The 27546-nt window shown below is 43.7% G+C and overlaps 1 protein-coding gene across 2 annotated transcripts in view; it reads right to left on the bottom strand.

The window, feature by feature from the left end:
- The window catches only part of LOC311118072 (beta-1,4-mannosyl-glycoprotein 4-beta-N-acetylglucosaminyltransferase-like), a 62557-nt gene that overhangs the window by 21387 nt on the left and 13624 nt on the right, over positions 1 to 27546 (bottom strand). The window contains exon 1 of one of the 2 annotated variants that reach the window (XM_084192945.1): positions 21955 to 22032. The exons of the other annotated variant lie outside the window; for it this stretch is intronic. The gene's annotated coding sequence lies outside the window, so the exon portion shown is untranslated. Of the gene's footprint in view, positions 1 to 21954; positions 22033 to 27546 lie in introns of those variants that run through there. 2 annotated transcript variants of the gene reach the window in all.

Here is a 27546-nt window from a genome sequence, read left to right as displayed (position 1 = left end):
ACAAGAGTCTTCCATTAGCCACCGTTAAGCTAGCTCTATAGTGACTCATCATTAGAACATCACCCAACAAGAGTCTTCCATTAGCCACCGTTAAGCTAGCTCTATAGTTACTCATCATTAGAACATCACCCAACAAGAGTCTTCCATTAGCCACCGTTAAGCTAGCTCTATAGTTACTCATCATTAGAACATCACCCAACAAGAGTCTTCCATTAGCCACCGTTAAGCTAGCTCTATAGTGACTCATCATTAGAACATCACCCAACAAGAGTCTTCCATTAGCCACCGTTAAGCTAGCTCTATAGTGACTCATCATTAGAACATCACCCAACAAGAGTCTTCCATTAGCCACCGCTAAGCTAGCTCTGCAGTGACTCATCATTAGAACATCACCCAACAAGTCTTCCATTAGCCACCGCTAAGCTAGCTCTATAGTTACTCATCATTAGAACATCCCCCAACAAGAGTCTTCCATTAGCCACCGCTAAACTAGCTCTATAGTGACTAATCATTAGAACATCACCCAACAAGAGTCTTCCATTAGCCACCGCTAAGCTAGCTCTGCAGTGTGTGTGTGGTTCAGTGGGCAGGTGAGGCAGATCTCAGGAGAAGGCCAGGTGCTAAGAGAGAGAGGTTATGGTTAGATGAGAGTGTGTGTTTGTATGGATGGAAAAGGGGTTTTAGTGCAATGGCGTGTGTGTAGGGGCGTGGGTTGCGATTAGGGAGTGTGTGTGTTTTTGTGTGTGTGTGCGTGTGTGTTTTTTGTGTGTGTATGTATGGCGTGGAAAAGTCAGTGGAATGCACACACTCCTCTACTCTCATCCATAATTTAACTGTACCAGTCAGTAAGGCCTCTCTCTCTCTCTCTCTCTCTCTCTCTCTCTCTCTCTCTCTCTCTCTCTCTCTCTCTCTCTCTCTCTCTCTCTCTCTCTCTCTCTCTCTCTCTCTCTCTCTCTCTCTCTCGTCGGAGTGCATGCTGGGAGTGAGTCGTGAAGCATGAGTGATTATGAGAGCCACTGGAATTCTTTTCACTCTATTGGGTTTCGGTATATATATATATATTGATTAGTTTAGTTGTTTTAAGGTTATCTTGTCTAACTATCACTAAGCACGTATAGGGGTGGTGGGATCGTTGAGGTTGTTTTTCGCGAGGGCACAACCAGCGGGTGGGGCTGGTTGCAATGGCCACTCGCGGAGGTTTGTAGTTTGAAAAACTTAGTCGGCGGCATGGAGTAAAGATTCCTGCTGTGGCAGGGTGTTACGTGGAAGAATGTAGCTTAGCAGTGGGTGCTATCATTGGGTATGATAGCATAAAATCAGCCTCAAGGATGAATAGCGCTGTAGCGATATTCTTAAATTCCATTGAAAAGGTGAATACGATAGTTGAGAGTGGTGTTGTGTTGAGGGAGACACAGACGTTGGTATTTCCTCTTATGAATCCGGTTATACTTTCTAACGTGCCACCATTTGTTAGAGATGAAGTGTTGGAGCGAGAGTTCTCGTCATGGTCAACTTGTATCTACAATAAAGAAGATTCTTTTTGGATGCAAATCTCCTTTGCTGAAACATGTCGTGTCTCATAGGAGACAAGTGCATATGATTTTAAAGAAGGACACTGACGAACTGAATTTAGCATTCAGTTTTAAGATTGATGGATTTGATTATGTCTTCTACGCTTCTACTGAATCAATGAAATGCTTTGGCTGTGGATGAGAGGGGCATTTGGTACGTTATTGTCCCGAGAACGAGCGCGCAGAGCCCGGTAGCAGCTCTAGTGCTGGTGCAGCTAATGCACCACCGCGAAGGAATGAACATTCTAAGGGTGCAGGGGAAGGGAGAAGGTGGGCAGATGTGGTTGGAAAAGTAGGAAAGGAAAGCAGTGTGGCTACGGGGGCAATTGTGGTAGATCAGAACAAAGAGGGAGGGGAAACAGTCGGTGAGATTGCGACTGCGGTCACTGAGGTGGTGCTGGAAAATGAAATTGGAGGTTAAGAGGAGATTGAAATAATGGAAAAGGAAGCAGCTGTTTTCAAAGTACCGAGGAGTAAGAGGAAGAATTTAAGGGGTGGTGAAGGGTCTAATTCTAAGAGGAAGGTAGAGATTGATAAATCAGTTGAGGATAAACAGGTTGTAGAGATGGTGGAGTTTTCTTCTGGGGAGGATAGCGAGAGTGAGTCATCTGACGTGTCACAACAAAATAGTGAGATAAATGGGGTGGAAGGGAGGTACAGGATTGAGAAGGTACGTCAATTTCTGAATTTGACAAATTCTGAATTTGACAAAAGGGAATAAATATATGCAGGATTATAAAGTAAAATATTTTTTTCCTGAAAGTGAATTGTTTATTGAATCAGCAAAGTTTCTGATGTCAAAAATAACAGGGGGAGGTTTGACAAACCCTGAAATTGCTAGACTCAAGAAAGTGGTCACGAGAGTGAAAAGTGATGTAAATTCTAAAGGAAATGAAAGAGTTTAGTCGCAGCCTTAACTCTGTAAAGAGATGTGGTTTCTGTGTCTTCCTCTGCATTTTTTTCCCATCCATGAGCAGTTTTAAGATTTCTTCTTTAAACGTAAATGGGGCAAGAGACGTTAAAAAAAGAGCCATAGTGTATGAGTTAATTAGGGGAAAGGGAAGTGACATACGTTTTCTACAAGAAACGCATAGTAATATGGAAAATGAAGTTATGTGGCAACACGAGTGGGGGGGAGGGGGGGGGGGACAGTGGTGTGTAGTCATAAAAACTCAAAAAGTGGGGGTGTGGCCATCTTGGTCTCAAAAGGGTTTTTGCCTTTGTCATATGAGGTTGAAGAGGTAGTTGAGGGGAGGTTATTAAAAGTTAGAGCGAGGTATGAAAACATCACTATGTGTCTGATAAATGTATATGCCCCAGTGGTGGCAGTTGAGAGGGTATGTTTTTTAGAGACATTATCAAATACCATTGAGAAATGTAATACTGAAGATTATTTATTTAACTGCACAGTCAGTGATTTAGATAGAAATCACAAAGAACCTCATATAGCCTCAAGGACTTTTTAAAAACGCCTCATTGTAACACATGAACTGTGTGATATTTGGCGGAGTCAACATGGAGGCACGAGACAGTACACCTGGGCCCATGTGAGAGAGAACACCATGTCCATGGCCAGGTTAGATAGGTTTTATTGTTTTAAGCATCAATCTCAGGTCTGTAAATCAAGTGTGATAACCCCAGTGGGATTTTCTGATCATTGTTTAATAACACAGGTGGTGTTCATTAATGCTGTAAAACCCAAAAGCGCATACTGGCATTTTAATATAAGTTTATTGAGTGATAGTCACTTCAGGAAATGTTTTAGTTTTTTCTGGGAGAGGTGGAGGTCTCAAAAGGCCAGTTTTGTATCCCTTCAACAGTGGTGGGATATAGGGAAAATCCAGATTCAACAATTCTGTAATCAATACACGAGGAATGTCACCAAAGACATCACCAGATCAATGAAAGCCCTAGAGTCTGAAATAGTAGAACTCCTGACGTTGGTTGAGACCACAGGAGATCGAGGCCGTACTCAGGCCCTCAAGAGGAAAAAAGCTGCATTGGCAGACCTGCTGGGTATCAAAGCACAGGGGGCATTGGTGAGAAGTAAGTTTCAGGGAATATCTGAAATGGATGCCTCATCCAAATTTTTCTTTGGTTTAGAGAAAAAGAATGGACAAAGAAGAATTATTCATTGTCTCAAATCAGCTGTTGGACAGGAGCTCACTAGTCCTAGTGAAATTAGAAAGAGGGCAGTAGAGTTCTATGCTGATCTCTACAAGTGTGAGTACAAAGAGGATAAAACAATGACACAGCAGTTCCTTGATGGGCTCCCACAGGTGGCTGCAGAAGCTCAGGTTGAGCTAGAGCAACCATTGTCTTTGCAGGAGCTATACACTGCATTAAAAGGCATGGAAAATGGAAGGGCACCAGGCATTGATGGGCTTCCTGTTGACTTTTTAGTATTTTTGGGCTATGTTGGGAGAGGATTGGCTAGCAGTAGTTAATGATAGTTTGACCGGAGGGTTACTACCGATAAGCTGCAGAAGGGCTGTCCTCACCCTACTGCCAAAAAGGGGTGACCCTAGGGAGGTGAAGAACTGGAGGCCAGTGGCTTTATTGTGCACTAATTATAAGATCCTGTCAAAGGCTTTGTCCAAAAGGCTGAGGGAGGTGATGGGGCAAATCATACATACGGACCAGTCCTACTGTGTTCCTGGCAGGCAGATAGGGGATTCTGGATTTTGTGGATGTCTCTAGGGCTATTGTTTTTTTTTACATTTAAATTTTTAGTCATTTAGCAGACGCACTTATCCAGAGCGACTTACAGGAGCAATTAGGGTTAAGTGCCTTGCTCAAGGGCACATCAACAGATTTTTCACCTAGTCGGCTCGGGGATTAGAACCAGCTACCTTTCGGTTACTGGCACAACGCTCTTAACCACTAAGCTACCTGCCGCCCCGGGTTGGATGCTGGTCTAATTTCAATTTCAATTGATCAGGAAAAGGCATTTGACCGAGTTTAACATCAATACTTATGGCACACTTTTGAGGTGTTTGGTTTCAGCTCTGGTTTTATTGCCATGATAAGGGTGATATATGGTGACATTGAAAGTGTATTGAAAGTTAACGGTGGCTTGAGTGCTCCTTTTAAAGTGTGTAGAGGTATTAGGCAGGGATGTTCTTTGTCGGGAATGTTATATGCCATTGCTATAGAGCCACTACTAAATAGCATTAGAAGTCGCATTGAAGGGGTGTACCTTTCAGAGGATATTCCTCCTATTCGTCTCTCAGCCTATGCTGATGATGTAGTTATTTTAGTGAAAAGGTAAACTGCAAAGGTAAACTGGGAAAAAAGTTGTGCTTTACAGATTGGAGAATGGTCTGGAGGGATCATGGCTTTGCCAGGGGGGCTGGAATGGTGTAAGGGAGGTTTTAAGTATCTTGGAGTGTACCTAGGAGATGAGGGGACAATGGGGGAAAAAATGGAATGGGGTGGTTCAAATGGTGGAAGGGAGGATGAGGAGATGGCGTTGGTTGTTATCTCGTATGTCCTATAGGGGGCACACTATTATAGTTAACAATGTGGTTGCCTCTTAACAATGTGGTTGCCTCTGCACTGTGGCATCGGTTGTCAGTTTTAGAGCCACCATCTGGCATTCTGGCTAAGATACAGGCAATTATTGTAGATTTATTTTGGGATAAATATAATTGGGTTCCACAAAGTGTTTTGTATTTGTCAAAAGAGGAGGGGGGACAAGGTCTTGTACATCTTGCTAGTAAGGCTGCTGCTTTCCGGTTTCAGTTTATTCAAAGGTTGCTTTATGGACCGGAAAATGTGGTTTGGAGAGTGGTGGCAGGTTTTGTATTACAGCAGGTTGGGGGATTAGGTTTAAAGAAGGCTTTATTTTTGGTTGATAGTAGCCAGATTTCTAGGGAGGGAGTACCTCCATTTTACAGAGGCCTTCTAAGGGTGTGGAGCATAATGAAGGTGTCCAGACGCACTTCAGCGGATCAGTGCATTGGCTGTTGGAGGAACCTCTGGTGTATGGGGCAAGACTGGATTGTGCAACTGCAGCTGTTCCACATTTCTCCAAGATTCTGGTGAAGGGCAAAATCATCACCTTAAAACAGTTAATGGCCATGGCTTGGCCCGCGTTAATGGATGGAAGACGGGTGGCTGAACATTTGGGGGTGAGGTCGGAAAGGATTGTCGGACAACTGCTGGGAAGCTGCAGGAAGGCTCTGTCAGCAGAAGAGTGGGGTATGCTTAATAGTCACAAGAAGAAGGTACAAGATGAATACGTCTCATTTCCAAGACTAGGGATTACACCCAATATCCCAGAGTCAGAAAGAAAGGCGTTATTACTGGATTTGAGAGGGTTGGAAGAAGTGGGTTTGGATGAGGTGAATGGGAAATACTTATATAGGGGGTGTGTCAAGGTGTTGAATAAAGATACATTGAAAAATAGAAAAGACACTCCATGGAGGGTGAAATTGGGCATTGATGACAAGGTAAAGCCAGCATGGAGAGCACTGAACAAGCCTCCGTTACAAAAGGGTACTGGTGATATGCAATGGAGGGTTTTGCATGGCATCATTGAAGTTAATGCTTTTGTATCTGTTAATAACTCAGATGTTGGAGATGGATGTCCTTTTTGTAATATAAGAGAAACAATTTTTCACTGTTTTATGGAGTGTGAGAGGATAAAACCTCTCTTGGAAATGCTGGAGTCTTTGTTTAAAGCTGTAGGGGAGATTTTCAATAACACTGTTTTTATTTTGGGGTTTCAATATAGTAAGCAACAGAAAAGAAAATGTCAACTGTTACATTTTATTTTGGGACAAGCTAAGATGTCAATTTTTCTGAGTAGGAAACATAAGATAGAAACGGGATATGGGCAGGATGTAAGATGTGTTTTTAAAGGATTGGTGAAAGCGAGAATAAAAGTGGATTTTGAGTTCTTCTTGGCAGTAAAATATCTCCCATTGTTTGAGGAGAAGTGGGCTTACGAAGGAGCGGTTTGTTTTGTGTAGGAGGGGAAACTATTTTTTGTTGATGAAATGAGTTGAATGTATATATATGCTTTTTTGTATTTTCATTTAATTTATTTTTTAATTTAGGAATGACATTTGTTGTTTCATTTCTGAAAAGGCAGTGTGCCATTATTTGTGTTAACACTTGGTTTTATAAAATCTCTCTCTCTCTCTCTCTCTCTCTCTCTCTCTCTCTCTCTCTCTCTCCAGTCCTATCTGACATCATCATCGCCATAGGGATGGGAACGCCGGACAATCCATTTTCCCATAATCCCCCACACTGTCTTGGTCCCTAGAACAACTTATTGGATGACTAAGACATTGTCATATCATCTTTTATATTAAATGGATTCACAGTTTCCCACACACTTTCTTCTTCTTCTCCTCCTTCAACACCAGCCATCCCTCCCTCCTTCCCTCCTCCTTTTCTTCATTCAATCCCCTCAATTACCTTCATTACCCCCATTACAGTTGAAAAGGAGGAGAAGGAATCAGGATAACTGTCTGGCTGCTTTACTGCATATCTTGCTGACGTTAGACCGTTAGCGTGTTGGCGCTCTGCATTGGGTTTGTGTGGGTTTTTTAGCTGAGTCATGCCAGCCAGGGGTTAAATATTAGAGGTAGGGATATTGACTGGGTTTGGAGACAAAGACAGGTGAGGCGGCACAGTGTGTGTGTGTGTGTGTGTGTGTGTGTGTGTGTGTGTGGTGCTTTGACGGTAAACAATGGTCGAGACACATTTTCTTATCATCTGTCCAGAGGTGTGTCATTATATTCCAGACAAAACACTAATGCTGTCTGTCTAGATTTATCATCATCTTTCTCATCTCTCTTCCTCATGCTCTCTCTCTCTCTTGCTCTCTCTTGCTCTCTCTCTCTCTCTCCACCTGCTGAGCAGTGAATGGCTGCTATAGTGCTGACTGAGGCCTCAATTCTCTCTCCCTCTCTTCCTTTTCTCCCTCTCATCTCTCTCTCTCCCTTTCTCTCTAACTCTCTTTCTCTCCCTCTCATCTCTCTCTCCCTTTCTTTCTCTCTCTAATTCTCTCTTTCTCTCTCTGCTCAAGTAGATGTCGTTCAGACAATGGCGTGTATTCATGGATGCCTAGGGAAGCCAGGCTTCCCAAAGAAAAAAACATATCAAATAATGTATCTTTAGTCTCTCTATGTTTCATAAGGGAAGCCAGTTTGGATTTGGCTTCACTCCAATCAAATCGCATCGAGAGCATACGTCATTGACAGAACCTCATTGTGCATCTCCTTGTGTTGCCATCCTCTATCTAAAATTGGATGGCGATAGGGATTTGGACTTGTGGTTTTACTTAATTCTCCGTATTGGCCAATGATTATAACGGCGATTCTGATCCAACCATTAATTCATACATTGTACCCCTGGCCTGAGAGAATGGAAGTTCAATATGTAGCTAGATGTAGAAGGCTAATGTTAACTAGCCAACGTTGCCCATGAAAGGAAGTTAGGCTAGTGGGCAAGGATTTAGCCCGGTAGCCTAGGACAACAAAAAATAAGAGTGCTAGACCATTTCTTCAACATTAAAGAGAGGAGGATGGCATTGGCGTTTCTCTACAAGTAGAGTGAGTCAACATGTTTTTTCTACTTGCATGAATGTGCACGCACACACAAAACACACCCACACCGAAATCAGAACCTTAAAAAAAAGTAGGGGTGTGGCTCAGAAAACCAGTCAGTATCTGGTGTGACCACCATTTGCCTCATGCAGTGCGAATCATCTCCTACGCATAGAGTTGATCAGGCTGTTGATTGTGGCCTGTGCAATGTTGTCCCACTCCACTTCAATAGCGAAGTTGCTGAATATTGGTGGGAACTGGAACACGCTGTCGTACACGTTGATCCAGAGCATCCCAAAAATGCTGAGGTGTGACATGTCTGGTGAGTATGCAGGCCATGGAAGAACTGGGACACTTTCAGCTTCCAGGAATTGTGTACAGACCCTTGCGACATGGGGCTGTGCAGTATCATGCTGAAACATGAGGTGATAACAGCAGATGAATGGCACGACAATGGGCCTCAAGATCTCATCACTGTATCTCTGTGCATTCAAATTGCAATCGATAAAATGCAATTGTGTTCATTGTCCATAGCTTGTCGTACACGTCAATCCAGAGCATCCCAAACATGCTCAATGGATGACATGTCTGGTGAGTATGCAGGCCATGGAAGAACAGGGACATTTTCAGCTTTGGTTCAGAACATTAAATTCTCTGGCAATAGCTCTGGTGGACATTCCTGCAGTCAGCATGCCAATTGCATGCTCCCTCAAAACATGAGCCATCTGTGGCATTGTGTTGTGTGACAAAACTGCACATTTTAGAGTGGCCTTTTATAAGGTGCAGCTGTGTAATGATCATGCTGTTTAATCAGCTTCTTGATATGCTACACCTGTCAGGTGGATGGATTATCTTGGCAAAGGAGAAATGCTCACTAAAAGGGATGTAAACAAATTTGTGCACACAATTTGAGAGAAATAAGCTTTTTGTGCGTATGGAAACATTTCTGGGATCTTTTATTTCAGCTCATGAAACATGTTACTAACACTTTATATGTTGCGTTTATATTTTTGTTCAGTGTAGCTTACGTTGATTGGAATAAATAAATGTTAGTATATTTTAGTTGTCACTGTATTAGACTAATAAGCATAGGTGATTTGATGATGTTAAAATGTTGAAGTTGAAATGGTGCTGGAATAGTGGAGGCAGCTCCTGTTTTTTTTTGCGACTTGCGGTAACTCTCAGTGGTTCTAAATCAATAGTTGTTTACTGGTCTGAAAATGTCAGAAGCATTACCTTGCTTGACCATGCTGTAGGTCATATTACTGTTTGTTACACGCAAAATGCTTTGTGGACCTCACCGGACAGATGTTGCTCTCCCGTTTTGTGATGAAACAAAGGTGTGGTTGAATTTATTCTGCCACTGTGTCTTATTGTCTCGGCCTTAGACCCTATTATGATGTTCTTACTGTGGAATGCAGAGTTTGGATTTCGCCAGGCATTACTGGAACCATGTCGTCCAAAAAGTTATACTTTTGAATCATCTGTCCATAGAAAGTTCTTCCAAGAGTCTTGATGATCATCCAGGTGCTTTTTGGCAAACTTGAGTCAACTTTTTGGACGAGATGGGTCCCATTATGTCTGGCGAAAACCAAACACTGCATTCCACAGTAAGAACATCATACCAAAGGTCAAGCATGGTGGTGGTGGTGTGATGGTTTGGGGATGCTTTGCTGCCTCAGGACCTGGACGACTTGCCTTAATAGAAGGAACCATGAATTCTGCTCTGTATCAGAGAATTCTACAGGAGAATGTCAGACCATCCGTCTGTGAGCTGAAGCTGAAGCTGAAGCGCAGCTGGGTCATGCAGCAAGACAATGATCCAAAACACACAATCAAGTCTACATGAAAATTGCTAAAAAGCAACAAATTAAAAGTTTTGGAATGGCCTAGTCAAAGTCCAGACCTAATCCCAATTGAGATGTTGTGGCAGGACTTGAAACGAGCAGTTCATGCTTGAAAACCCACACATCACTGAGTTAAAGCAGTTCTGCATGGAAGAGTGGGCCAAAATTCCTCCACAGCGAAGTGAGAGACTGATCAACAACTACAGGAAGCATTTGGTTGGAGTCATTGCAGCTAAAGGTGGCACAACCAGTTATTGAGAATAAGGGGGCAATTACTTTTTCACACAGGGGAATTGGGTGTTGCATAACTTTGTTTATGAAATAAATATGTAATTGTTGTGTTATTTGTTCACTTATGTTCCCTTTATCTAATATTAGGTTTTGGTTGAAGATCTGATAACATTCTTTATCACAAATATGCAAAAGTAGAGAAAATTAGAAAGGGGGCAAATACTTTTCATAGCACTGTATATCACGTTGTCAAGGCATATGAACTCACAGATTATAGAGCGAACAACGCAATTATCACAACACATAGGTTGTAATATGGCATTTATTTCTGGCTTGGCTTCCCCAGTGATTTTACCCATGCACCTCTACTGCGTTCAGATGTAATTACCCCTAGTCAGACAAACAGACAGACAAAGACATTCAAGGACGAGTGTGTGTGTGTGTGTGTGTGTGTGTACACTGTAACTGTATATGTGCAACAATCAATAACGTCTACAACAACACAATACTTATTTCCAAATCCATCACATCAACCATTTTTTCCACTTGCGTCACAGCAATCACCACTGATGGCTCTCATGTCAATCAGCAAGGTCATGCGACTAATCTCCTTGTGGCTCCATCACATTAGTTTACGTAAGGTGAGTCCTACTGTACGGACCAAAATGGCCGCCGAGCTTCACCACTCAGGTGGCTTTTACACCTCTACACATTACCAGAGGATTAGATCAGGTAAGTAAATCCAAAACACTGTAAAGAGCGATCCGATGAAAGGTCCCATTGTACAGTAGCCTGTACAGATACCCTGTAATCCAATGGTAATAAGGGAACTGGAGAACCATGTTGGCTCAAGTCTTTCACAACCCTTTGAGCATCTGAACCTCAATTACATTCAGTTGAATGTATAGTGTCAACTTCAAATAACTGTTAAACGTATTTAAGTGAGTTGAAAAATAAACTTTAAAAAACACAGTTGTTTAAGAGCAAAAAACACTGAGCAACCTAAAACATTCAGTTTGACTGCATCAGGTTTTTCTAGACAGAAAACGTTTTCTCTAGAGGTACAAGGCAATGCGGCGTCCCTCTCTCTCTATTAGGCGAACACATACACACACACACACACACACCCACACACACACACACACACACACACACAGAGTGAATAAATAGTTCCGACGTTAGCAGTTAGAAGTGTTGCTCGGGCCTGCAGCGAACAGTGTTGAACGGTGCATGTAACAGGAGGAGAACGGTGATGCAGAGCGTTACACATGAACGCAGCCCGTTCAGCATCACAGGCCATTTAGTACAGCTACTGATGGTGGAGGAAGCCCTTTCAGAGAGAGAGAGAGAGAGAGAGAGAGAGAGAGAGAGAGAGAGAGAGAGAGAGAGAGAGAGAGAGAGAGAGAGAGAGAGAGAGAGAGAGAGAGAGAGAGAGAGAGAGAGAGAGAGAGAGAGAGAGAGAGAGAGAGAGAGAGAGAGAGAGAGAGAGAGAGAGAGAGAGTGTGTGTGTGTGTGTGTGTGAGCGAGGGAAAAGGGTGTATGTGTGTGTGTGTGTGTGTTCCTCTGTGCAGATGAGGGAGGCAGCGGCAGAAATGACACACACACACAATGAGAAGAAGTAGGTCTACAGTGCAGCTGTATTAACCAGATTTGAACTGTGAGGGAACTGAAACCGTCGGGTTTCTTAAACCAACATGTTGCCTAGAACGAAACTAAAAACAAAATGAGTGCGTGTTTGAGAGAGACAAAGACAGAGGGAGAGAGCGAGAGTGAATATTTTGTTGCAAGAGACGGACACAAGTAGTACATGCATTCTAGGGGTTAATGTGGGGACAAGGCCCCCAAGACTATATGTCTGTATGTCTGTCTCCACTCTGTTTTCTACAGCTGAGCTGAGTCACAATTCATATGTTATGACTGGAGCAGACCTGTCAGGCTGTCAGCATAGTATGTTGAGGCAGTGAAGTATGTGTGTGTGTGTGTGTGTGTGTGTGTGTGTGTGTGTGTGTGTGTGTATGTGCGTGCGTGTGTGTAGAGGCTAGCTAAGGACACCATTAGTTATAGTAGAGGAACTACCCTTCACACCACCCAAGAGATCATGCTCAGACTAGGGTTGAATATTTTCCCGTTATTTTACAAATGTTCCATCCGGAGAATAAATCACTTTTCTCCCAGGTAACCCGGTATTTCCCATCAAAACCGGAAGTGTCATTTAAAAGCATTATATAGTATATAAATAGGCCTATGTCTGGATTTGATTAGAGCTTTGATCAAAAATTCAAGCCTGATGCAACCTGAGCCTGATTAAATACATTTTATGAGCCCTACATTAAAGACATTTAATGAGCCCAAGCTCAAAAAAGCCAAAATGATTGTTATCCAATACATAGGCTATATGATATAGGCTACTGCACATTACACAACACAGAAAAACATAAAAGCCCGTAGCTAGCTATATGCTCTCTTGGTAAATACATGAAACTAGCTCCAGTAGTATAATATTTTTGAGTGTGAACTGTATTACTGTACTGTATTGTGTTATATGGACTGGAATTACAGGGAGAGAACATGTGATTCTGGTGCAGCACATGCAGCCTACAAAGTTACAAGTATAGGCTAGCGAATTTAATTTGAATTTTTCATAATATTTCCCCTAATGTTATTAGTCTACCTCCTCTTTCTCTCTCTATTGTTGCTTCATTCCTTCCTCGCTTCCAACAGTTAAATGAAATACGTTTTGTTGTCCTTATCTTCATCATTCTAATGACACGCTTGAATAATATAGGACTAGAATGAGATGCAGAAGGCTTTGGTTACGGATCTGAATAAATAACTGCTATAGCCCACCGCCATCGTGCATTTGCTCTTCTTTCAAACTACACGTGAGTTCTGTTGGCTGCTGTATTTTCATTCAGCAAACAAGAGCTTGTGTTCCTCTTCGAATAGTCTATTGAACATTAGAAATGCTAAAAAAATAATGTCCAGCAAGGTATTCTAGTCTAGCGTTTCCTGCATGGGACTCCAAGAGTGAAGGAGCGTTTTTTAAGGAGAGGCCAGTGGAGCACAGGTGCATGCTTATTGCGCAAGAGACAGAGGCTATAAGTTAGAAGCTTATTATGCATAACCCATCATTCATTAGCTAACTATAAGGCTAATATGACATTGAGTTTATTACCTGAAAGAGGTAGGCTAGGACATCTATATATAGGCCTATACAGTGCATTCGGAAAGTATTCCCCTTGACTTTTTCCACATTTTGTTACGTTACAGCCTTACTCTAAAATGGATTAAATAAAACATGTTCCTCATCAATCTACACACAATACCCCATAATGACAAAGCAAAAACAAATTTGTATACATTTTTGCTAATTTATATTTTTAAAAAAAAAAACTGCTCCAGAGCCCTCAGGACCTCAGACTGGGGTGAAGGTTCACCTTCCAACAGGACAACGACCCTAAGCACACAGCCAACACAACGCAGGAGTGGCTTCGGGACAAGTCTCTCAATGTCCTTGAGTGGCCCAGCCAGAGCTTGAACCCGATCAAACATCTGTGGAGAGACCTGAAAATAGCTGTGCAGCGATGCTCCCCATCCAACCTGACAGAGCTTGAGAGGATCTGCAGAGAAGAATGGGAGAAACTCCGCAAATACAGGTGTACCAAGCTTGTAGCGTCATACCCAAGAAGACTCAAGGCTGTAATCGCTGCAAAAGGTGTTTCAATAAAGTACTGAATAAAGGGTCTGAATACTTATGTAAATTTGAAGTTTAATTTAATTTTATAAATTTGCAAAAATGTATAAAAACCTGTTTTTGCTTTGTCATTGTGGGGTATTGTGTGTATATTGATGAGAACATATTTTTAAAAAAATACATTTTAGAATAAGGCTGTAATGTAACAAAATGTGGAAAAAGTGAAAGGGTCTGAATACTTTCCAAATGCACTATATATCAATCTTGAACAGGATTACCCATTTTGGATGCAATTTGACTGGAATTGATGGAGAGAGAGAGAAAGACTGCGAGAGAGTACTTGCTCGTGCACTGATTTAAAGCAACAATATAGGAGTGTTATAAAACTCTGCAGCTGCAAGAAAAAAAATATCATCTTTACAATTGAAAAATAAGGTGACCCCCAAAAGCCACGTGGAGATGGGTAAATTAGACGCGCATTCGGCCATTATCTTACTGCAGCATAGGCTATGCAAATGTAGGCCTACCTGTCACAAGAAAAAAAGTAACCATGATGAGATGATAGGTCTACATGCATTGTGAAGTGCGCTCCATACTGAGATGGTCTGTCCCCACCCTGAGCGTTGATTCAGCATGCAGAGGCCGTAGAGAAGCCAGATTTAGACATTGCATATAATTTAACAGTTCCATTTCACGCCATGCTGTTCATACAAATAATTTATTTCTAATTTACCGGTTTCTCGCAGTTATTTATTACGGGAAAAGAGAGTGATTTTGGGCGGTAAATCTCGGTAACCGGGTTCCCGCCATTCAAACCTAGCTTAGACCTGCCTGTCACACACACGCGCATGCACACATGCATAAACCTACGCACTTACACACATACAGGCAGGCACACACACACAGACTGAGCCACATCTCATATCAACAACAGTGTATTACAAATTCCTAACCGTCTGTTAGACAAAGCATGTTGTGCAACTATTAGGGTTTAATGTGAATACCACACTATCAGTTTGGCAGAGATGACTGTGTTTTCTACTTGTTGAGACTTGCATCCAGGCAATACTGTCAGTGTCAACAACAAACATAATCACTAGCCATGTCTTCAAGGAGAGGAACAAATGAGGGAGGGAAAGAGGGAGAGAGAGAGAGAGAGAGAGAGAGAGAGAGAGAGAGAGAGAGAGAGAGAGAGAGAGAGAGAGAGAGATAGAGAGATAGAGACAGAGATAGAGACAGAGAGAGAGACCACAGACATACATCCTTTTATCCATCATTTATTTATCCAGGAATGTACAGTGAGGGAAAAAAGTATTTGATCCCCTGCTGATTTTGTACGTTTGCCCACTGACAAAGAAATTATCAGTCTATAATTTTAATGGTACGTTTATTTGAACAGTGAGAGACAGAATAACAACAAAATAATCCAGAAAAACGCATGTAAAAAATGTTATAAATTGATTTGCATTTTAATGAGGGAAATAAGTATTTGACCCCCTCTCAATCAGAAAGATTTCTGGCTCCCAGGTGTCTTTTATACAGGTAACGAGCTGAGATTAGGAGCACACTGTACCGTCAAATCTTGGGTGAGAACCTCCTTCCCTCAGCCAGGGCATTGAAAATGGGTCGTAGATGGGTATTCCAGCATGACAATGACCCAAAACCCACGGCCAAGGCAACAAAGGAGTGGCTCAAGAAGAAGCACATTAAGGTCCTGGAGTGGCCTAGCCAGTCTCCAGACCTTAATCCCATAGAAAATCTGTGGAGGGAGCTGAAGGTTCGAGTTGCCAAACGTCAGCCTCGAGACCTTAATGACTTGGAGAAGATCTGCAAAGAGGAGTGGGACAAAATCCCTCCTGAGATGTGTGCTAACCTGGTGGCCAACTACAAGAAACGTCTGACCTCTGTGATTGCCAACAAGGGTTTTGCCACCAAGTACTAAGTCATGTTTTGCAGAGGGGTCAAATACTTATTTCCCTCATTAAAATGCAAATCAATTTATAACATTTTTGACATGTGTTTTTTTCTGGATTTTGGTTGTTGTTATTCTGTCTCTCACTGTTCACATAAACCTACCATTAAAATTATAGACTGATCATGTCTTTGTCAGTGGGCAAACGTACAAAATCAGCAGGGGATTAAATACTTTTTTCCCTCACCGTAAGTCATTGAGGAAGAATTATACCCGACAATAACATCCTGGGAATTGCTAAATGTGTATCCCAGTAGCCTAAGTCCGACATCTGTTAGTACTGTATCGCCAACTCCTCCAGATGTAGGATCTTAATTTGATCACCCTGTTGCAGGAGAACTTTCCAATACACTGAGGTAAGCTTGGTTTATATGGTATCGAGTAAAGCTTAAACCATGTATTTAGATTGTAGGTAGGTAGGTATTGTAGTTAGGTATTGTAGGTAGTTTATCTAGGTAGTTATTGTAGGTTATTGTAGGTAATTATTGTATTCGGCTGAGCCCGGTGAATCACGAGGCTAGCTAACTCACTACCTGGACCAATAAAGCTAGCTAGCTAGCGGGTAGCTACTGGTAACTATTAGCAACTGTGGATAGTTGTTTCCAATGTTATTTCACGCTTAAGAGTACCTGTAATTATGCCAGCTAGCTACCTACCATTCAGCTGTCTTTCTAACCTCATTATCTGAAGCGTTAACGTTAGGTAGTTAGTAGCTACTGTACTCGAAATGTAGCTAGCTTGTTGCTACCTGGATAGCTAACTAAACAATAGCTGGAACGACCTAGCTTTAATATCATTGGGACAGACGCTAACTGGCTGAATCGATTCAGTGGCTAGCTTTGCACTTAACTGGCTAACAGTAGCTACTAAAAGTAAGTTATAACCTACATTTTTATTTCTGTTTTGTTTTTACATACTGGTAACCAGAGTTGTTCAAGGGAATTCGGGACATGGGTGACTAGTTAACGTTAGCTTGGCTCTCTGTGTGTTCGTGCTGTGGGAGGGGTTGGTTCGTTGGCAGATAGCAATGGCTAGCTAGTATGCTAACTATTCTAGCTAACTAACTGGCTGAATAAGTTGACGACGTACTCACTCAAACTGTCAAAACTAACCCAAAACTTTACACAACGTTAGACACGGACACAAATGATCTGCTTGGCGTGTTAACACACTGGTTTGTTGTAACCGAGTATTGGTGCTAAACCGTGTCATTGGAGGCTGGCATGCTAGTTGGCTTTGGCGTCATAGGATTTGGTGCCCTGGATGGTTTTCGCGGAAGAATACTGTACCAAGTTAGCTGAATAAACTAAGTTAGAGTCTATTCCTAGAAAACATTGAACCGCTGTAGTTTACAACAATTATAATTTCTAAAGTGAAGTTGGGAGAGTTTTATTTCAGTTTTTTCCTTGAAAGGTAAGTGAGGGAGGCCCCACTCTCTCGCTTTCCCAGATGTTTAGTTCATTTCATTCCGATCTCCTTTGCATTATTGTAGCCTTTTTCTGTAGCCTGTCAACTATGTGTCTGTCTATCCCTGTTCTCTCCTCTCTGCACAGGCCATACAAATGCTTCACACTACGTGGCTGTTGCCACTCTAATCTGGTGGTCCCTGCGCGCACGACCCACGTGGAGTTCCAGGTCTCTGGCAGCCTCTGGAACTGCTGTTCTGCGGCCAACAAGGCAGAATTCATCTCAGCCTATGCTACCCTCCAGTCCCTCGACTTCTTGGCGCTGACGGAAACATGGATTACCACAGAAAACACTGCTACTCCTACTGCTCTTTCCTCGTCTAACCATGTGTTCTCGCATACCCCGCGAGCATCAGGTCAGCGCGGCGGTGGCACAGGAATCCTCATCTCTCCCAAGTGGACATTCTCTCTTTTCCCCCTGACCCATCTGTCTATCTCCTCATTTGAATTCCATGCTGTCACAGTCACTAGCCCATTCAAGCTTAACATCCTTGTCATTTATCGCCCTCCAGGTTCCCTTGGAGAGTTCATCAATGAGCTTGACGCCTTGATAAGTTCCTTTCCTGAGGATGGCTCACCCCTCACAGTTCTGGGTGACTTTAACCTCCCTACGTCTGCCTTTGACTCATTTCTCTCTGCCTCCTTCGTTCCACTCCTTTCCTCTTTTGACCTCACCCTCTCACCGTCCCCCCCTACTCACAAGGCAGGCAATACGCTTGACCACATCTTTACTAGATGCTGTTCTTCTACTAATCTCACTGCAACTCCCCTCCAAGTCTCCGACCACTACTTTGTATCCTTTTCTCTCTCGCTCTCCTCCAACACTACTCACTCTGCCCCTACTCAGATGGTAATGTGCCGTCGCAACCTTCGCTCTCTCTCTCCCGCTACTCACTCCTCTTCAATCATATCATCTCTTCCCTCTGCTAAATCCTTCTCCCTCCGATCTCCTGATTCTGCCTGCTCAACCCTCCTGTTCATTTCGAGTAGTTTTTTCTAGTAGTTGTTGTTAAGTTAGTTTCTTATCACTTTTATTTATTGTTTATTTCACTTGCTTTCAATGTAAACACGTTTCCAATGCCAATAAAGCCCCTTTGAATTTAATTGAATTGAGAGCGAGACATAAGGATTCTGGGAAAAATCGTTATAGCGTGTCAAATCCCTTCTAGCTGGGTAAATAACCTAGGGCTGTTTGTGACTGTTTGTGTGTGTGTGTGTGTGTGTGTGTGGGGTACATCCTGCTAGCGCCCGTCGCTAATCCGCATAGAGAGATAATGCCGTTCTCACTCTCTCTCTCCCTCTCCCTCTCCCTGTCTCTCTCTCTGTCTCTCTCTGTCTCTCTCTCGGTCTCTCTCTCGGTCTCTCTCTACTCCAGGAGTAAGAGAATAAAAACATGCTTCTGTGGCCTAATCTATCTATCTATCTATCTATCTATTATTTAATAGGGAGTCAGTGAGAAATAACTTTGTTGACATTCTAGATGTAGACTGAAGCTTCTAGAATGTTGCTGCTTCAGTGTGGAATAAGCAGAATGATAGCCAATTAACATGAAAGGTGTTTAGAAAGACACTCAGAGAAAGATGGTGCATGTGTGCCTGCGTGCATGTGTTGACTGATTAATCATCACTATAATGTATTAAAACACAGCTCAGGGTAACTGAAACTGGAATGGGCTGTATATCATGTGACGGGTCACGTGTTACAGGAAGTGGCGTAGACACAAAGAAACAGTGGTCTTATCAGCAAAACTAACAGTTCCCATTTTCACAACTCTATCTCATTTGCCAGATAAATATTTAGGTCAATGCTTAGCCTACAGTAAGTTCAATAGAGAAGTGGTAAAAGAAGTAGCTCCACATTACACAGCGGTCATGTTGAGTCTTTGCATTGAGGACAAACGAAAGGCACAACGAACAGCACAACACACTGTAAAAGAGATATTATTCCAGTTGAATTTTCAATGGGGCAGCAACAGTCTTCACCCACACACCCACAAGTCATACCCAAGTCATACCCAAGTCATAACCAACCAAGTCATAAACCGCTGCTTTGCTTCTAGATACAGTATGAGTGCCATTTACCAGCATTGGTAGACTGACTCATGATAGTGTGTGTGTGTGTGTGCGCGCGCGCGCGTGTGTGTGCGTGTGTGTGCGCGCGCGCGCACATGCGTGCATGTGTGTGTGAGTGTTGGGTGGAGACAACAGTATAGAGACAGTGACATTTTAAAAGCTTCCAACTAACAATAAGCCTCCTATCCAATCATTCTAGTGATATTTTTAAAGCTTCTGAGATAACTGATACAGTTCAACCAAGAGCAAGCCTCCTATCTAATCATTAACAACATTAGGGTCATGTCAGGTAATACCTTTTCTGTATTACAGCTGAGAACAGCACTTTTTCATCTTCATACAATGAATGACTGTAAGCTAATCTACCGTAACTGTATCATGCCAACACAGTTAGTCAGAGTACCTGGACAGGTCCAGACCTGGGTGAATCATTCTTTCTCTCTCCCTTTATGTCTCCCTCTCTCTCTCTCTCTCCCTCTCTCTCTCTCCCTCTTTCTCTCTCTCTCTCTGTCTCTCTCTCTCCCTCTCTCTCTGCCTCGCTCACTGTCTCTTCCTCTACTTGCTTCTCTCTCGTTAAGACATGGAACCACAGCTATGCATCCTTAAAGAGAGGTCGGAAAACATCCACCTGGAATTCAGTGCGTGTGTCTGTGTGTATATGTGTAACCGGTGTGAAATGGCTAGCTAGTTAGCGGTGCGCCCTAGTAGCATTTCAATCGGTGACGTCACTCGCTCTGAGACCTTGAAGTAGTTGTTTCCCTTGCTCTGCAAGGGTCGCGGCTTTTGTGGAGCGACGGGTAACGGTGCTTCGAGGGTGACTGTTGTCGATGTGTGCAGAGGGTCCCTGGTTCAAGCTCAGGTAGGGGCGAGGAGAGGGACGGAAGCAACACTGTTACATATGTATGTGTGACTGTAGACAGAAGGTCTGGTTTTTACGTGGGACCGTGGCCACGTTCCCAATCCTACTCCGGGAATATCTCTCTCTCTCTCATCAGCCTCTGTCATCATTCCCAAATGTAATTGGCCCATTTACTCTGCACTGTACACTGTACACTGTATATTGAGAAACACCCAGAGTGTATTTTCTCTCGCTTCAGCTCAAATAATGGCCGCCATTGATTTCAAGAAATGTTACGTCATTTTTTACGTGATTGGGTCATATTTCTTTGCATACTTTCTGTTGAAGCTTGCATCGATGCTTGCTTCAAAATATGTACAAACGGAGAAGTGCCCCCCGTGCTCCATTTCAAATACTTTGATTTGGACTCATACTCCGATCCTCCCATGCTCCAATTTGCGTGCTCAGAGCACGGTAGTGTGCATTTTGAGAAACACCCTCCGACTTCAGAATGAAATGTTGCCTATTCACATCTCATATGTTGCCTGACTATGTCACGTTCGTTGAAGGACGGGTCAGACCAAGGCGCAGCGTGAAATGCATACATGTTTATTATAAAGAATAAACACACGAACAAAACAACATAACGTGACGTCCTCAGGCTAAACACAAATACAAGCCTCTACACGGAACAAGATCCCACAACTAATGCATGCCAACAGGCTGCCTAAGTATGATCCCCAATCAGAGACAACGAGTGACAGCTGTCTCTGATTGGGAATCACACCCGGCCAAACATAGATCTGCAACACCTAGACTGAAACATAGAAAACACAACATAGAACACCACACCCTGACTCAACATATAAGAGTCCCCTGAGTCAGGGCGTGACAGACTACAATATTGTATCTTGATACGTTAATAAATACATGCTGTGTTAATTTTGGCATGTTTACCTGCCTACGTACCCTAAACAGCAAGCCCATAATAAGTCAGTAAGGATAAATGGCTAGCTACTAGTACTGTTAGCTAGCCAGATAGCCACGAAGAATTGTTAGCTACCTACCCAAGAAGAATTTACATCTATCTTGCATAATATTCGTTTTAGGTCATTTTTGCCTGTTAAACTATCTGGTTAGCTACATTGTTATAATTCACATATAGCTAACTGATGGAGGCCGGTTCAGTGAATGGGTACTGTAACGTTAAGTCCATAGTAAGTCAATAGTAGTCAGTAGTATGAATATTGAGAAACACCCTGTATGTCTTTGTGATGTTAGGAATACAAGACAACACTACTTAGTTTACAGTAATAACCGTTCAAATGGTTCTAAGGGTTGAAATGGAATACAGTCAACCCAAAGTCACTTTTCCAAACAACTGGACTTCAGTCCCAGGAGGTTGGTGGCACCTTAATTGGGGAGGACGGGCACATGGTAATGGCTGGAGTGAAATAAATTGAATGGTATCAACAACATCAAACACATGGTTTCCAGGTGTTTGATGCCATTCCATTCGCTCCGTTCCAACCATTATTATGAGCCGTTCTCCCCTCAGCAGCCTCAACTGATTTCATTGATACCATAACATAACACTCCTACAAACATGTCTATCACTGTCAGAGTAAAACAACGTTGCTGTTCAGAAGTAACGATACAGTAACCTATAAACGTATAACATGACAGCTGTGTGTGCCTCCTACCTTCACAAGTCAACACCGTCTCAATCTTCCTACAGGGTGAAAGGACAGCTAGCTATTCACTGTTAGAACAATGTTGCTGTTCTTTAGCCTTTGGCAACACTACATATTAAACTGTGACGCCTACCTTCACAAGCCAAAACCCAAGAGATTGATATCTGGTGCTGAGAGAGAGAGAGCAAGAGAGAGAGAGAGAGAGAGAGAGAGAGAGAGATAAAGGGAGAGAGCGAGAGAGAGAGAGAGAGAGAGAGAGATAAAGGGAGAGAGAGAGAGAGAGACATAAAGGGAGAGAGCGAGATAGAGGATAGGAGAGCATGGTTTAGGCTTGTTTTATGAACCGGATGGATTCTGATAGCGACACTCCTCTACTTGGAAGGTGTTGAAATGAGAGAGCGAGAGAGAGAGAGAGAGAGAGAGGGGGGGGGGGGGGGGGGAGAGAGAGAGAGAGAGAGAGAGAGAGAGAGAGAGAGAGAGAGAGAGAGAGAGAGAGAACGAGAGAACGAGAGAAAGACACTACTTCACTGACCTGCATGGGAAAAACCTTCTGAAACACATACACGCATGTACGCACGTGTACACGCACACACACCCTCCACCCTTATCCTGCCAGATTCAGCCAACTCCGAACCACTCAGAGACACAGGATCTCCTCTCACCTGATCTTCCCAAACAATACATCTATAAATAATGACAATGATGTCAAGTTACAACACGTCCTCTAGTTTTTGTTTTATGCCCATGTTGTCAGTGACAGATTAGGAACAACACACCTGATATTCTTTCTCTCTAGCACAAATGGGCAGCGTTCAGCGTTCCTTAGAGTACCTGGTCACACCCAGGTTACCCAATAATATATATGCCATTTAGCAGACGTTTTCATACAAAGCGACTTACAGTCATGCAGGCATACATTTTAGGTATGGGTGGTCCTGGGAATAGTCCCTTAAAATACATAGATGACAATTACCCTGATATTCCTATCACATGAACACCAATGGGCAGTGTTCCACTGTGTAACCTGGTCAGTCGCCACACCCCTATAGTCTACTCTCAGTGTTTCATAGAGTAACCTGGTCAGTCGCCACGCCCCTATAGTCTACTCTCAGTGTTTCATAGAGTAACCTGGTCAGTCGCCACGCCCCTATAGTCTACTCTCAGTGTTCCACTGTGTAACCTGGTCAGTCGCCACACCCCTATAGTCTACTCTCAGTGTTTCATAGAGTAACCTGGTCAGTCGCCACGCCCCTATAGTCTACTCTCAGTGTTCCACTGTGTAACCTGGTCAGTCGCCACACCCCTATAGTCTACTCTCAGTGTTTCATAGAGTAACCTGGTCAGTGGTCACACCCTATAATCTCTCCATTGTATTACCAAGGAACCAGGAAACGACCAACAAGCAGAGACAGAGGAGTCTCACATTGCAATGCCCTAACTAAACCAATGGAGTCGTTAGAGGAGTCTAATTTCGGAACGGACACCTTCCTCCTTCTTCCTCCTCCTTCAGTCTTGGCTGTAAGATGACCAGACCAGCATTGTGTTTAGTAAAAAACTATGCCCCAGGAAAGAGGAGAGCCTGACAAAAGATAAGCTGCACGTCCCTTGTTGACCAAACCTGAGGAATTGTTGAAGGTGAGGTAAAACTGAGGTACCCAAACATGGGAAAGAATTGGGAAATGGCCACCTTTTTATATCAGAATCCTCAGTCAGATTGTACAACTCCCACACACACAACCCGCCTCTCCCCCCTCCACACACACAAACCACACACACACACACACACACACACAGAGAGAGAGAGCCTATTGTGAACAACACATATGCTACATGCTGCAGCTATCTTCTCTAATGAGTTTCTTAATAAACAAACAAGACAGTACCTGGTTAAATAACAAGTAGATCTCTGTCTTGCTCTCGCCTACGGTGGAACACACACACATACACAAATATCTGGAACTCCCTCTCATCTGTGGGGCGAAAACACACAAGTGGGAAAACACACCGCGGAAAAACAGAGACTAATACATGATTCATCAGAGGGGGGTGGGGGGCTACCTACTTTTCCTGGCTAGGGCGAGTTACATGCATACAAACACACGATAACATACACACTAAACACACATGTACACATGGATATTTTGTTGTAGATATGTGGTAGTAGAGTAGGGGCCTGAGGCCACACACTTAATGTGTTGTGAAATCTTTTGTGAATGTATTGTAATGTTTTTTAAATTGTTTAAGTGCCTTAATGTTGCTGGACCCCAGGAAGAGTAGCTGCTGCATTGGCTGGAACTAATGGGGTTCCTTAATAAATACAAACACAAATACACATACAAATACAAAGGAAAGCCCCCTCTGGTTCTCAGCCCTCCACAATCTGTAAACACTGGGCTGCGTCCCAAATGACACTATCACTTTTGACTAGGGCCCATAGTGCACTATAAGAAATAGGGTGCATTTGGGAACCAGCCTGGAGCTTTTTCCACAGATGTCACGATAATCCTGATGAAAATTATGTTTCCCCTCTTCCCCCTCCCCTCACATTCCCTCATTCTCTCTCCCCTTCATCTGTCCATCCAGTGATAACTACAGTAGCACTGAGACAGACGGCTGGTTGGTCCAGTCATAACTACAGTAGCACTGAGACAGACGGCTGGTTGGTCCAGTCATAACTACAGTAGCACTGAGACAGACGGCTGGTTGGTACAGTCATAACTACAGTAGCACTGAGACAGACGGCTGGTTGGTACAGTCATAACTACAGTAGCACTGAGACAGACGGCTGGTTGGTACAGTCATAACTACAGTAGCACTGAGACAGACGGCTGGTTGGTCCAGTCATAACTACAGTAGCACCGAGACAGACGGCTGGTTGGTCCAGTCATAACTACAGTAGCACCGAGACAGACGGCTGGTTGGTCCAGTCATAACTACAGTAGCACCGAGACAGACGGCTGGTTGGTCTAGTCATAACTACAGTAGCACCGAGACAGACGGCTGGTTGGTCCAGTCATAACTACAGTAGCACTGAGACAGGCGGCTGGTTGGTCCAGTCATAACTACAGTAGCACCGAGACAGACGGCTGGTTGGTCCAGTCATAACTACAGTAGCACCGAGACAGACGGCTGGTTGGTCCAGTCATAACTACAGTAGCACTGAGACAGACGGCTGGTTGGTCCAGTCATAACTACAGTAGCACTGAGACAGGCGGCTGGTTGGTCCAGTCATAACTACAGTAGCACCGAGACAGACGGCTGGTTGGTACAGTCATAACTACAGTAGCACCGAGACAGACGGCTGGTTGGTCCAGTCATAACTACAGTAGCACCGAGACAGACGGCTGGTTGGTCCAGTCATAACTACAGTAGCACCGAGACAGACGGCTGGTTGGTCCAGTCATAACTACAGTAGCACTGAGACAGACGGCTGGTTGGTCCAGTCATAACTACAGTAGCACTGAGACAGACGGCTGGTTGGTCCAGTCATAACTACAGTAGCACTGAGACAGACGGCTGGTTGGTCCAGTCATAACTACAGTAGCACCGAGACAGACGGCTGGTTGGTCCAGTCATAACTACAGTAGCACCGAGACAGACGGCTGGTTGGTCCAGTCATAACTACAGTAGCACTGAGACAGACGGCTGGTTGGTCCAGTCATAACTACAGTAGCACTGAGACAGACGGCTGGTTGGTCCAGTCATAACTACAGTAGCACTGAGACAGACGGCTGGTTGGTCCAGTCATAACTACAGTAGCACTGAGACAGACGGCTGGTTAGTCCAGTCATAACTACAGTAGCACTGAGACAGACGGCTGGTTGGTCCAGTCATAACTACAGTAGCACTGAGACAGACGGCTGGTTGGTCCAGTCATAACTACAGTAGCACCGAGACAGATGGCTGGTTGGTCCAGTCATAACTACAGTAGCACCGAGACAGATGGCTGGTTGGTCGTCAGCGCATACAGAATATAACAGCAGATGCCCACTCTAACGAGAAACCTCTCTTTCTCTTAATCTCTCTCTCTCTTTATCTCGCTCTTTCTCTCATCTCTCTTCTAGTTCTCGTTCTGTTTATATGTGTGTGATGTGTATACATGAGTATGGCTGTGAATTGTTTTGGGATGTGTGAGAGTGTTGTTTATGTGTGTTGGTAGGAGTGTGTTATCTGTGTGACGTGTGAGTGTGACCATCACAGTCAATATCTACTACTTCATAACGTCCTCAGAACGGAGGAGGCTTCCAGCTGTCATGAACAACAGAGTGTTATGGCCATCATCCGGCACATTGAGACGTCATAAGCAAGTAAGCACTTCATCAGTTAATATCCTCCGCTTCATAACATACCAATAAGACTCCGAATTTCCCAACCGCAAAGTCACACCGCCCTTCTCTCTTAATTCTCCTTAACCTCAATGCAGTCAACCACCCTCCATTACTGTACACTGTATCAACTTCACATAACACCCCTCTGGCCCCACTCAAATGGTACGTTCCGGCCTTGCTGTCTCCATAAACACATATTGAGGGTCAGCCACAGGTCAGAGCCATTCTACTCCCCAGCAGGTGAGTCATGAGGGAGGGGGCACTGTAGGACAGGGCTGTAAGGTGACACTGGGCTGGAAGAGAAAGGACAGAGAGCGATGGAGGAGGAGGGAGGGGAGAGAGAGAGGGGGAGGGAGGGAGTGAGTAAGGGGAAAAGAGAGAAAGAGGTAGAGAGGTAGAGAGAGAGAGAGAGAGAGAGAGAGAGAGAGAGAGAGAGAGAGAGAGAGAGAGAGAGAGAGAGAGAGAGAACGAGAGGTAGAGCGCAGAGAGCTGTCAGAGTGTTTGCCAGACAGAGAGCTGGTGGAAGGATGGCTTCTATTTTAGCTCACTGTGTTTGTGTGTGTGTGTGTGTATGCGTGCCTGTGTGTGTGTGTGTGTGTGTGTGCATGCGTGCCTGTGTGTGTGTGTGTGTGTGTGTGTGTGTGTGTGTGTGTGTGTGTATGCGTGCCTGTGTGTGTGTGTGTGTGTGTGTGCATGCGTGCCTGTGTGCCTGTGTGTGTGTGTGTGTGTGTGTGTGTGTGTGTGTGTGTGTGTGTGTGTGTGGTAAACTATGCTTGGCCCCCTGACAATGACGGCACAGTGTCAGAGCCTTATTTAGAAAGAGGGAGCACCCGGGACCTCGCTCTGAGGACACACACACACAGACAGGCTGATCTCTGTTTAGGCATAGATGGCCTCACATTCACCGCTTGTAAAATTGTAAACACCACACACGCCAAACATAAACTCTGGCAGCTATGTCTCCATGTCTGGAAGAGGAAGAGAGATAGTCTTTATGGTTACCAGGGTACCAGGGTACCAACTAATGCTAAGCTATGAACCAAAGTTGAACTGAAAAACACCACCTACCCACAACATTATTGAATAAAGTGGAGGATAGATATGAGCCAAATTCCCCATGCTAACATACACAGATAGGGCTATATCTGTCCAGAGCACATGCCCCTTTACCCTTCCAGTCTCCAAAGTGCCCTTGTCAGTATTGGTATAATTTCCCCCCAAAATTTTTTTGTTGTTGTTCTGAACCAACTGCCCGCAAGTCGTCGTTAAATTC

Source organism: Coregonus lavaretus, assembly GCF_964263955.1.
Source record: "Coregonus lavaretus genome assembly, contig: HAP1_SCAFFOLD_850, whole genome shotgun sequence".
Lineage (NCBI taxonomy): Eukaryota > Metazoa > Chordata > Actinopteri > Salmoniformes > Salmonidae > Coregonus > Coregonus lavaretus.
Note: the sequence above shows the minus strand (reverse complement) of the source record. Positions and strands in the feature narration are given on the sequence as shown.